A 13610-nucleotide genomic window follows, 5' to 3' on the forward strand; every position below is an offset into this window, starting at 1 on the left:
TACTGCCTCATTTGCCTACGTACGCGCAAGCGTATATGTGTGTTTGTATGCGTGTGATATGTGGGTTTAACGCCGACGCCAGCAACCTTAGCGGCGCGCTGTTGCATGTGATGCTCTTGTTAGCTGCGCTCTTTGCTTTATTACGAGCACTTTGTGGCCCATAAATTTAGCCGCTTCTACGTATGTTTTTGCTGTTGTTGTTATTGCCCAAAAGTGTAGTAAATTGTGTGGCACTTAAGTCAGCTGTCGCCGACAATGCTATCGCTGCTGCTATCACCGCCGCCGCCGCTGCTGCGGCTGTCACTCCTTTGCGGTCGCTCATGTAATGCGACAATTTGCATATGAGCGTATCGTTAAGCGTACAACAACAACAATAAAAAAAGTTTTTTTGGTTCGCATATGCCATTGCGCTGACTTTGATGAATGTTGGCGCGTTAGTTTTGTCAATTTTCCGCGAAAATCGCGCGCATGCGCATTCGCCTCGGCTCATACAATATTGTCGCAGCGTCACAGAGCATCACTTAGCTGGGCGCAACAGTTCCTGTTATGTCAACAACGAGTGCAGCATGCGAAATCTTCCGCCTAATAATGTGTATGTGTGTTTCCATATGCCTGCTACGCCGGCATATATATGTGTCTGTGCTAGTTGCATGCAGTAAATTGCACTCGAAGATGCAAAAGGGCCGATTATGTTTATTTACGGTCACAATATGTGAAATTAATGCGTCTCCTTTCTAGGCCAACCGACAAACGTCAATTGTGGGCTCGTTGAGTTGTTGCTCTTGTGCAATTACATACACACGCACACAAGTGCAACTTTTTTTCGCATATCGGCGTGTGTGTTATTGCTGTTGTTATGCTTATTATTGTTTAAACTATGAGCCGAAGTATTTTTGTGGGCGTTTATATAGAGCTAATTGCTAACTGCCGGCGAGTTCGTTGCCTAAGTCTTTTGCTAGTGAAGTCAAAACGATTTTAGTGTAGTCAAGTTGGACAAATGGGAACGCATTCTAAAAATTGAGATGAGAAAAATTTAGGTGGTACCGCACCTAAAGTTCATAAAAGTCCTTATTAACTTAAAACTAAAATGGTGACCTTCAAGTTTAATGGTTATAATAAGGTAATAAATAAGAAAATAAAGAACTAAATAATTTTAGAAATTAAAACCGAAAATTCGTTGTTGCTGTAGCAACTTAAAAAAATATAAACTATTTATGTTAATTATATAATTATGTTTACATATAAGAAACATTTTCAATATAACATATAATATATAATACGTTTTCAATGTCACATATATAAAAGGTTTTTTATATGGCTAATTTTTTATGAAATGACTAATCCACTAGCCTTCAGTGATAAATATGGGAAGAGAAAATGTTGAAATCATGTTTAATTTCCATGACGACACATATCTGCATACACTGTCTTCAAACGACCGTTATAAGTGCACTCAAAGATATCACAAAGAGAGAAATTACAACAAAAAATTTCACAAAAAGGTTTTATATATATGTAGTTGTATATACATTATTTATTATAACATCCCTCCCCTTCAGCACTTAAGTGGTATAAATAGTACGTTAAACGCGACGCTCGCAAATGTAGAAAAATCAGTGCAAAAACGTAAAAGTGAATGTGGCAAACAGCAACAATAACAATTCATGTAGCAAGCAAAATTAAGCGCATGAATTAAGCGGCAGATAAAAAGTGCGAGCGCAACAGAACGAGCGACATCATTACGCCACCTGATGACGGTCATTTGACACTTGCGGCACAATTTAAGTGATTTACTTACAAGTTGTCGCGCTACACGCGGATTTTGTTGTTGTTGTATTTTTTGCTTCTACGATCACTAGACTGCCAGTGCTACAGTTTGTCGCTTAATGCGGTTACACTTAAGGCTGCAAGTATGCGTGTTGTTTTTGCGCATGCGCCGCGCAATCACCCAAGGCGACAGAAAGCACATTCAATTTAGCCAGGTTTCACGCCTGCCACGACGCGGCCACCAGGCGCGCTTCTCACAACTCACACATCTGCGCCCAACCCAAGCAAATGTGTCTCATTAATAGTGCGGCATGCGTAAGCGCTTGTGGCTACGAACGCGTTTATGCGAATCAATTAGGCGTTGTGGTAAGGACATTTATATGTAGACACTAAGTTGACGTACTTCTTCGTGTGTTTAGTTATTTGTACTCTAATTGCTTAATAATTATTTTATTTTGCACTGCGTTCCATCACTTGGAAGGGACTGTGCCAAATGCAGCATAAAAACACCACATTAAATGAGCGGTCAATTTGTGTGCCGCAGGAATTAATATGTTGAAGTAAAGCACTGTTTTTATTGTTGTTGGCTTTGGGCTCGCCTTCCGTATTTCTGAAAACTCAAAACACTTAATTAATGGCCAGCATTTCCGCGCTCTTATGTTTTTAAAGATTTTGCAGACGGTTTTGAGAACAACTTGTACAGTCTCAGCTTAGAGTCAAACCCTGGGTTAGCAAGCGGTGGGTATCACCAGTATACTCTAGGTGGTTCAAAAACTATATCCTCATCCGTCAAGAAATTGTGCTGTTTGTTTTTAGTTTTCTTTGTCGATTAGTGATTAGCGACAGCTTTGCTCGGTCCTTTGCGAACTCATCATTATTAGACTGCTTCTCAACGTATTTCATTTAACTATCGTTGGTGCTACTAAAGCCGTCTCAAAACATTTGAGTCCAGTTTCATTTTACATATGTTACCATATTTATACTCATACCATTTCGAAATATTAATCATGCAGTTCCGGTTATATTCTAATCGTGAAACTATTACAAAAAAAAAAATACTACTGCAAAAAAAATTGCAGCCACATATGAAAATTTCATGTATAAAAATATGATCATAGCACTAAACAGCCACTGGCAAGATCCATGCAATGAAAACATTTCATTTATATGTATTTTTAATAAACACATGTCCACGCTTTATGAGCGCCCTTCAGCAGCAAGCACAGCGCATATGTGTATGTATGTATATTATTACTAGTCGTGTTATGATTTCCTCATTAGTTCAAATGTTCGCATGTAACAAATAATGGAGGCTGGGACTGCCGCTGCGGGGGCAAGTCCAGTTTCGAATGGCTGCCGGTTTGTCTAGACAATGAGCTCGCCAACTAACAATAAGGAAGTCAAGCGGCAAGCGATGCAACAATGTTTTTGCAATGTGCTGTCAAGTATATATAATTATATGTAGGTATATATATATTTACTCACTTTGCATACATTTTTTGCAATTACTACCATTTTAACAATCAAAATGCCTCTTCTCCCTTCTTTAACAAATTATGAGTTTATAATATTCGTGTTGATTTAAATAAATTCAGCTTTTGTTGTCGTGTTAATTATTTTCATAGTGCTTGCTATGCGCTTGTTAAATTGAAGTTTTAAATGAGTCTGCGTTGAATAGTTTCATATTTGCATATTTACAGCGCATGCGCATAAATTAAGTTTGCAGTCACCCATTAGCGGTGGAAAAATCAACTGGCGTTCAAATTAAGGCGGTGATGTCAGTTCACTGTGTGTGTAATTATGCATAATTCTTGCTTGCAAATTAAATATATATTTCACATGCAATTAGTCGGCGCAGACTTGTTGGCGAATTGTGAGAAGTTTCAGCAATTCTTTTTATATATTTTATGAAAAATATTGCGTCAAGTGTGAAACTTTTACTGCAATATATTGCAGTAATAGCAAAATCTATGGGATTGCCTAACAATATTGTTCAATAATATGCTTTCAATCCGGAACTTATGTCAGCTGTTGTGATAAGCAGTTGGTATTGGATATATTGGATAAAACGCGTTACTAGTTGCTAATACTTTATACTTTTTTGCTCACAGTTGCTCTGGCGAGTTCCACTAATTGGTATTTATATCCTTACTGGATATTTGGCTAAGCTTTTCATATTATTTTATGGTGCTGTTTAAGATATTGTTCATCAATTAGAGGCTTCTATGGTCCCTGAAAATCCAGTAAATTTTGTATTAACATTTAAAATACTGATTATCTCGAACTTAATCATGCCAATTTGGAAAATATAAAAATCTAAAACGCAGCTTTGAATCAATTCATTAATAACGAAATATTAAACGCACGAACGTCGCGCTGGAAACTCTAAGCTGCTTCTTAAGTATTTATAATTTCCAAAACGCATGTTGTTGTTGCAGTTTTTGGCACCTTTTAATTGTCAATTACTTTGGCTTTTCATGCAGCTGGAGGTCGCAGAGTCAGCTGGTTGCCATCAGGTGTTGCGACAGCCGTCAGAGATACCACCAAGTGGCCGCGCAGATACTAAATATGCTGGCAAATCACTGAGGAACGCTTAGAAAAAACATTTGCTGCTGCTGTTGCCATTCGATTTTCGCGCAAAACTCTATATTCTCTCGGTAACTACACAAGCACGCTGTGGCACAAGGGCAGTTATATTTACTTGTTGTTGCTGTTAATTTTTTTCTGCATTCTTTTTTAAGTATTTTTAGTTAGTGTGAATATCGAACTGCCTGTGCTGCTGTTGCTTAATAAGTAGCAAGGTTGTTGATTGTATGATTGCGGTTGTTATTCTTAGTGTTTTTCTGTTTTGTCGGTGGCATCATTATTGGCATTTAGCACATTTCAAATGAGCGCGATAAGAATTTAACATTTATCATTGCAGTTGAACGTTCAGATCTTATTATTTGTGTCTTCTTCTTTTGTATGTCACTCACACTAAAGACTTAAGCAACGAACCTGCTCTCCACTAACGTTGCTTTAAGTAAATATAAGCATTTAGATTTTGTATTTTTGTTTATAACTTCAACACCATTAGTTAGAAATTGTTATTTAATTTTTTATTTTTATCGAACATCGTTTGCTTTGCAAAATAAGTAACCGCAAATGCACTCTAGCTGGCACCACAGGCGGTCCAAACAATAGCAATATAATTATGATTGAGTTGTGTGTATTGATATCAATTAAGTATACTTAAATACTTTTTATTTTCCTTCTTAATAGACTGGAGTTTAATTTTATATGTGCAGGTTCCCTTTAACATGCGCAAATATAAATATTTATGTATATCGAAATGTGTGCATAAATGCAGAAGGCGCAAAATTCCGCTTCCACTTTTAAAAAGTTGTCATTCGATTTATGTTGCAGAGATGGCTTGCCATAAAAAAATTTTACATATAGCGATTTGCTTTTTATCGTTCAGCTTGTATGGCAGTTTAATGCTATAGTGGTCGATATCGGCGGTTCAGCCACTTCTTGGTGAGAAAAGAACGTATACAAAAATTCAGATTGATATCTTAAAAACTCGCGAACCAGTTTGCCTATGTACAGACAGACGGACATGGCTAAATTGGCTCAGCTCGTCATTCTTCATATTTAAATTCATACATATATAAATTTATTGGGCCTCCGACGTTTCTTTCTAGATATTGCAAACTTCTTAGCAAACTTAATATACACCGTTTAGCGTATACTACGTATAAAGAATTACTCTTTACCTCATATATCTGGTTATATTGAGGAGTTAAAGCGAAAGGGTAACATCTTATAGTGAAGAATATTAAAAAATTAAGCTTTTGCCTGTGACGGCAGACTCTTCAGCCAAAATATTACTTAAACTAAGAAAAAGCAATTTTCAACTATTTGGTCAGTTGGATTGCGACCGAATAAGTCTATAAAAATTTACTTTGCTCCTGTTTTCTATCTGGGTATCACAAATAGCTTCTAGTGCTAGTTGAATTGTTTTTTCAGCGACAAGCATTTCATTTTAGACTTTCTAAGAAAGTCTTAGAAAGTAAAATAATATATACAGTTTTAATTACTATTATTGGAAATTCTTGTTACCTAGTTGTTACTTGAAATACGAAAAAAAAACTCAGGCCGACAAAAGAATATTGTAAAGCAAAACTTTGCTCACAAAAATACTTTTCCAAAACTGTAGTCTCTTATCAATCTACCTGTAGACTAGTGTATTTTACCTCTTTCATTTCTATAAAAAAAAAACTTACTGGTTCACAAGGCAGAAATTCCGGACAGGTAGCCACTTAGTCCAGTTAGACTATCCCAACTAAGCGATTGGGTTATTAAATGTGATTTAGGAAAATAATAAATTATGATTAAAACAAATGAGATTGTGGAAAATTTATATACATACTTGTGGCCATATATTTATCAGATATACATCAAATATTTGTTAGATGTATCCATTTAGCTATGGTGTATGCTGCTTGTAATAAAGAGATCTAGTCTAGGTTGTACTAAGGTGCATATATGGGTGCATGTACACACACAGCCATACATATGTATATTAATACAAAAACAACAAGAATAGCGCAGCTACTGCTCAAAGATTTATGCGGTCGATTTGTTAATTTAAACATCTAATAATATAATCAAAGATACGCAACTTGATTTATGGCGAAATAAAATGGGCTGGCGACATTTATAAGCCATCAAAGCACACATACAAACAAACAGCTGTGTAATGGATTTAAAGAAGCATTGTCAGTCACACCAAGCGCGGTTAAATAGTGAAATTCTTTCACTCGTATGGATTACCTAATTAAAAACGCAAGCCAAAAGTATAAACTGAAATATTCAAACAATACGGTAACGCTTTCAACAAGCGGCCACAAATGACAATGAAAGCATTCATACTGCTTTCGGAGCAAAGCAAGCCACAGATACTTAGACAAACAAGCTGTAAGCCCAGTTGAAAGGCAGATTCAGATCAGCCACAGCAAACGAGGTGACAAAACTGGTGAGCTCACATAGTTGAACACGTAGAAAAAAAAAAATATATAGTAGTTCAACAATACGAATAGGGAGCTGGAGAAATGAAATCATCTAGCTGGCCGGTCAACTGTTACAGTATACTGTATACAACAACAACAACTAACGCGACATTTCAATTTTAATTAAGCATGATAAATGAGCTCAACTGTGGGCATAAATCTTCGCGCTTAAAAAATAAAGCATTCAACGCAAATACAAAGTGATATTCAATAAACAAGAAACACACACATGCGCATGCCTACAATGCAGCGAGTTACCTTTGTTCAGCCATAAATAAACTAAAAATGCTTAACAATAGACTAACAGCTAAGTGGCTAACCGAACTGAGTAACATTTATGCTTTATTTTTGTGTCTTTTATCAAAAACGCTGGTGACTTTTTTAAATTTCTCGTTCGATGAGCTATTTGATAAGGTATTTGGTAAAAAAACGCGAAACAAACAAAGCAAAAAAAATGTAGAAAACCAGCTACAGCATTAAGGTAGACAATGGCAAGTGTTAAGGCGTTAAGCTGTGGAGAAAATTGATTAGAAATTTATGCAAGAATTTTTTGCTGTGAGTTTTTGTATAACTTATGTTTATTAAAATACACAGAAACGTGCTTTATTGACATCATAATTTAGGTATTTGTGTTGGTGATTAACAATAATATTGTTAAAATGATTTAATGAAATTTGACAATTTTGATCATTTTTGTGTTATTATTATTGTAATTTAATTTTTTTAAATATATTGTATAGTTGATTTTTTTTTTCATAATTTAACTTATTAATAAAATTTAAATTTCTTAACTTTATAATCAAAATTGATACTTTGTTGTAGTTTTTTACCAAATAATCACTTTATACCAGTTCTTCGATGTGATTTGACACTAATGCGACTTCTTTATAAACAGATGACTTTAAAAAGAGTTAGGTACATAGAAATTTCCATATATGTGATGTGATAATATGTTCAAGTAATGTGCTGTCGTTGCGGTAGTCACTTGTAAAAAATTGCAAGTTAAAATTTCTTTTTATTTAATCATATCACCAAATAAATAGCGATAATCTATAAATAAAGCTATAAACCAGTTCTGTGGCGTGATTAGGCGCAAACGTGATTTGATTATGCAATAAAATCTTGAACAAAACTTAATAAAATATTATAATTTGTATGTAAAAATGTCATACTCTGCCGAAAAAATCGATTTTCATCAATATATGATGTGATAATATATTGAAGTGATGTGTTGATGTGATGTTGCGATTATCACAAGTATTAAATTGCAGATTAAATTTTTTTAACACCTCAGTAAATAAATAATATAATCTAGACATAAAGCTGTAAACCGGTTCTTTGGTGTTTATGTGGAATTTCGATTGTTAATAAAAGGAAGACTTAAGCAAAAATTTAATAAATTACGTTTACCAACTCTTAAAAATATTAAGATTTTCCGCAAAAATCTATTAGCGTGAACATATGATGTGTCATAAAATTGCACGGATGTGTTGATGTGATCTTGCGATAATCAGATGCATTAAAATTTATTTTGTAGACGATACACACACGTTATGTGATTATGTGACAATGTGATTTGCCCATTGATTTGAATTAAAACAAAAAAAAACATTTATGAGTGTGTATTTCTATAGTAAAAAAAATACTTAGTGATAGTTATTAAAAGATGTGTTTATAGTTGCATATTGATGATTGAATAAGCATGTAGGACTCAACACAGTCATTGTTAAGAACCAAAAGACTTTTGTTACGTGACAAACGCTTAAAACTTGAATATTCTTCGCCATATAACAATCCAATACTACTTTTGTTGAGGTAGTGATGCTGCCGATGAGTTGATGAAAAATATTAACAGGTCAGCTTTATAACTCTCATTGAAAGTTGATATATTTTATGTGACTTCTTTTATTGCATGTTATTGAGATTTTTATTGTATAAAATGTTGTTGATGCTATGATGTAAAATCTTGATATGATGTGATATCGTGGTTGCCATTACATGATATGATTATTTTTAGTTTGTTGTGCTAGTAAAAAATTACAATGTTATGTGCTGATGTGATGTACTCAGGCGATGTACCATATTTTTATCTTAGATTACCTTGGATTTTATTGTTATGCGACTGTATATTTATATATCATTGACTATTTTTAATATAGCTCAACACAACAACTATGATATGAGTATATACATACATATAAAAAAAATTATAACACATTGCATTTACGTCTATAATCTCGAAATTTCCCTACCTAAATATTTTCAGCACAGCATAATTGCAATTTTTTATATTTTAACCCTTTTATAAATTAAAAAATTCTAAAGTCACAATTTCTTAGATGACGCATTATCTTTACCTCTCTTAGTTTTATCCATCTATAAAGTTTTTACAAAGACATAAAACTAATTCATTATGCATTACATATGTTGTTAATTAAATAAAATATTTCTTACATTTTCAAATATTTTTTTTCAATATTTTCACTAATCTTTCAGCTCCACTGCGTTTTCTGCTCTTTGCGATGTCCTTGAAAACTGCGCGCGCAGCACCATTAGCCACTAAGTTCCCACGCCTCCGCAATGGCACACATTTTCAATCAAAACCAATAACAACAAAAAACAAAATTCAGATAAAAAGCAGATGTTTTCAAAAAGTAACACTGAAAAAATTCAAAAAAAAAAATTATAAAAATTGTACAAAAGCAAATATGAATCGGTAATCGCATGAAATGGAAAAAAAATTACAACACAGAAATGAGGCTGCCACATTGTAACAACCAACACGACAGCGATAAAAGATGACTTATAGCTGCAAACGCAGAAATTCATAAGCAGTTCCATTCAATAAACTTAATCATTGTTAAATTTGCTCAATGACTCGCCAACATTATTGCGCACAGTGGTATAAAACTTAAACTTTTTTTTTGTTTTAATTTAAAAAAATCATAAAAACAGCAATGAGCAGTACTTGAATGTCTTTGTTTTCCGCAAGTGCGCGACGCCTTTTGTGCTGACTCTTAGAGAGCACCCGCACAAATTACACACACACACATACAATAACATATTTGTCTATCGTCGTCTTCAGCAGCTGCATAAAGCGCGATGATTTTTATAAACCCCAAGCTACCTCCCTGCAACTCCCTTGGACTTAACTCAACACATCTTAAATACTTCGTGTGTTTTTGTTGGTATGTGCGCCTGCAGTGCTGAGCACTCATCATCCATAAACGGATGCGCTTTTGTAAGGCTTTTGTTCCATCAGTGCTTTGTTGCTACTTTATTGTTGGCGACTCATTTAAAGTGGTAGCAAAGCAGCAACAGCAACAGTTGTCGTCACTGCGATTGATATTGCGTTTTTTGAGTTGTCTCTGCACAATTTTTGCATATTTTACGTTTTTGGTAATGTTGTTGTTGTATTTTTTTGGCAGTAGATGTTCAACTTGTTTTACTATTCTTTCAAGAATAGTCCACTGATTTGGATTTTACAAAATTTGCTACAATAAAATCGTGCTTAACCTGAATTTGTGCGGCTACTGTACTAAGAAAGTGGCACGCTGAGAAAAAAATAAGAATACTGTGTGTGTTAAGTGGGCAATACAATGGCTAAATAGCACAGTTGGGCATGTTTACAAAAAGAATTTACTAGAAATGCACAAATTTTGGATAACCTGGACGCCAAAGACAAAATGATTGAATATAGGAGGAAAATAAGGTCCGGCACAACTATATAAACGCGAATCATCTTTTCTTTAAATTGGTAGCCTGCAATTTCGTAAAGTACGTTATCGATATATGGATTTTATCGATTACTTAGGGTACATATAGACGACATGAAAGACAAAACTAAGTAGACCCTCTGCTATATTGCTCCGGCTCAATTTTACTTCGCTCATATTATTTATTCGTAAAAAAACTAGATTAGTGCGTTAAATATGTATTTTCATCCTGCCTATCGATATGTTATATTTGCATAGTTTCAAAGAGCAGTACTGAGTTTTGATTCAATAATTGATTTTAAGCTTTTCAATTACATTTTAATAGCTCGTTTGTCTAATAAATCAATTTGAAATATTATTTAGGTTATATTATCCAGTTTTTTTTTATTATGCATGGAATACAGGAATCAAGTTTGTGACTTACGTCTTTTGTTTGCTTAGAGTATTTTATTGTAAACACTATTAATTTAGTTAAAAATTTCTATTCCTAGACCTATATTATTTATTCTCGAAATCAAATTTATATTGATCCCGAAATTTCGGGATTCACTTATACTGGTATTTGTTGCAAATAAAATTAAAATCATATCAATGTTCATTTATAAAAATCGCTGCACCTTTCATTTACTATTTTAAAATCCCGAACACTCAAACTTTTAAAACTGATTTGAAATTTTTGTTAATGCATTATTATACTGTTCGGTAATAAAAAGAAGATCAATGTCATGTATATATACGTGTTTTTACATTATCTGCTTGTATTAATTAGTCCCGAAATTAGTTTTATAAGGATCCCGGGATTTCGGGATTTCAGTTGAATTCGTTTTTGTTACAGAATATGTCAAAACTCCCCAATTTTGAGAGCGCTACTAGTGTAACCTCATTGTCCATTTGAGTGGCCACCATCTTTCGATGTGCTATTTTTCCAAACTATTTCAATGCAAACATTCCTTACAAAATATGACGTGATTTACTTTAAATAAAAACAAATGAACTCAACTGCTAGGAATTTGTTAACATATGGACATTGGTCAGCAATATATTGTCCAAAATAAGTACGCTTCGTTACGCCAGGGACATCATTTACAATAGCTAATATGAGCCAAAACGGAGCACTAGGCCAATCGGTATGCGCTGCACGTAGCGGCTGGCAGAAAACAATGATTTGTAAATATCATAATTTATAATAGTTTTAAACTACAAAAACGAAATACTAATAGCATTATATGCATATTTGTTTTCGCGTTCGTGTCAATCAAATCGCCATTTTTGGTGGGAATATGCGCGTGCGCAGAGACTTTTATGCCGCGCGAATGGAGTACGTGTGCGCGTAAATGGGGCGCGAATGAAATAAATAAATTTAATTAAACGCAAGAAATTAATAAACTAGATAATAGAAAAACAAAATAAAGTGTTGTGCGTGTCAATTATGTTGGCAGTGTGTTTGTGTGCCTGTGCACAGCAGCAGCCGATTTGTTGTGCCGCTGAGGTGCTAAAGTATGTCGTAGTGGCAATAACAATAAGGCTCAGTTTATTGTGGCAGACAAATTTGGATGTGTAACAGGTCATTGTCTCAATATGCAACGACAACCTGACTGCTTAGCCTACCTGTCCGTCTGCTGCCCATACCTTAAAGTGTTGACCATAACGACTTTGAAATAGTTGTCGGAGCAATACCATGTAGCACCATGTGCTGTTTAACGAATAAAACTTAAAAAATTAAAAATCACAATTAAAAAATTAAAATTATATATTAAAGAAAATTTAATAATAAAATTTAAATAAATTAACGTAGAAGAACGTTTAAAAATTTAAAAAAATTTATATAAATCGTAGTTAAATAAATTCAGAAAAATTTAAAATTTAAAAATATGTAAAAAATTTTTATCAATACAAATTAATATAATTAATAGATTACAATTACTCATATATTATTATAAATACTAAAAAAAATATTTATAAATATTTGGAATATAAAATTTAATTAAACACATCTGAAAATATTTAAAAAAAAGTTTAATAAAAAAAATTTTGAAAAATTAAAAAATTTAGAAAATTAAGAAATAATTTCAAAAATCTATTAAAAAAGGTTTTGAATAAAATTTAATTAAAACAAATAAAAAAAATAAGAATAAACGAAAATTTTAAATAATTAAAAAAATTTTAAAAAATAAAATGAATTAGAAAAAGTAAATAAGTAGAAAAATTTAACAAAAAAAAATTTTAACTATATAAACATTAAATAAATAACATTAAAAAAAATAAAAAATAATAATTATACATGTACACAAAAAATTTAAAAACAAAATTAAATAAAAAAATTATAGACAATAGAAAAAAATTATGAAGATAAAAAAAAATTTAAACACGGAAAATTACAAATAAAAAAATTAAAAACAAGAGAGGTATTGAAAATAAATTAAATAAAAAGTAATAATTTATTAATATCTAGAAACTTCTTAAAATGTAAAATTTAATTTAATTTGGAAAATAAAAGAAGACTAAAAAAACATTGAAAAATTAAAAGACAATAACGGCAGCCAAAAGCAACATGCCATAGCAATAACAAAAGCTGCAAAAACATAAACGCTCTACTCCGTTTCCCGTGTGCGCAAAGTGCGTAAGCGCAGTAGAGCCAATTATGGATCTTAAAAATTAAATGCGCTCCGCATACATAATAGATACCGAGGCGCATAAAACACATACATACACAAGAGTGCGCACTCAGTTGCTATGTATCTATTTAAGCCATGTGGCAAGCAACAACGCTCCACACCAACTCTTTACTTCGCCTGTGGCAATAAATTAAAAAATGATTTACTTTTGTTTCGTGTGGAATTATTTTATATCATTTTATGTATTGCTCTTTCAAGGCGGTTAAGCATTTTTTTACGCTTTTACATTTTTGGGACTGCCAATAAAAATGCGTTGAAAAGCAGCATAAAAAATCCTTTTGGTACGACAGCCCAAAGGAAATGTGGCAGACAGTTGAGCAGTAAAGTAAAAAATAAAAAGAAGAAAAAACCAAAAACAAAAACAACATATGCCTGTATGCGTGCTACTAATATAATTTATA

Source organism: Bactrocera oleae, chromosome 6, assembly GCF_042242935.1.
Source record: "Bactrocera oleae isolate idBacOlea1 chromosome 6, idBacOlea1, whole genome shotgun sequence".
In the NCBI taxonomy this organism is placed as follows: Eukaryota; Metazoa; Arthropoda; class Insecta; order Diptera; family Tephritidae; genus Bactrocera; species Bactrocera oleae.